Here is a 778-nt window from a genome sequence, read left to right as displayed (position 1 = left end):
TTACTCATTCTTTCTATCTGCTTATTCCTACCCTCTTTACTATTAAATGCCCTATTAAAAGGGATCATTTGCAAAGTGATGTCATCAAGGTCTTAACATAGTCACATCTTAGACATATATTTACCAAAGATAGCAAAAGAATTTTCGGAATTAGAGATTCTTCTATATCTATGCAGTATTCATTTATTCTATTGTATAGATGTAGGTAATTTATTTTTAAAATTGACCTTAGGTACACTTCTATTTTCACTATTACAAACAACGCTATAGCAAATAACTGTATACATTCTCTTTTTGTATACACACAAGAATATCCATAGGGTAGCAGACATAGAGGTACATGCCTGTAATTCCAGTGACTTAGAAGGCTGAGGCAGGAGGATCACAAGTTTAAGGCCAGCCTCAGCAACTTACTGAGGCCCTGTGTCAAATTTTTAAAAATAAAAAGAGCTGGGGATGCAGGTTAGTGTAAAGCACTCTTTAAAAAAAAAAAAAAAAAAAGAATTGCCTTTTTTTTTAAATAACTTTATTTTGTTTATTTATTTATGTGGTGCTGATGATTTAACCCAGTGTTTCACACATTTGAGGCAAGCTCTGTACCACTGAGCCACAACCCCAGCCTAGTAAAGCACTCTTGATTCGATCCCCAATACAAAACAAAACCAAAAAAAAAAAAGGATATCTATTATCTATAGGGTAAATGCCTTCAGGGAATTTCAGAGTATATATACATTCTAAATTTTTTTTTTTTTTTTAGTTGTAGATGGACACAATACCT

The sequence above is a fragment of the Marmota marmota genome, unplaced genomic scaffold (genome assembly GCF_001458135.2).
Source record: "Marmota marmota marmota unplaced genomic scaffold, marMar, whole genome shotgun sequence".
In the NCBI taxonomy this organism is placed as follows: Eukaryota; Metazoa; Chordata; class Mammalia; order Rodentia; family Sciuridae; genus Marmota; species Marmota marmota.
This window is presented reverse-complemented; position numbering follows the sequence as displayed.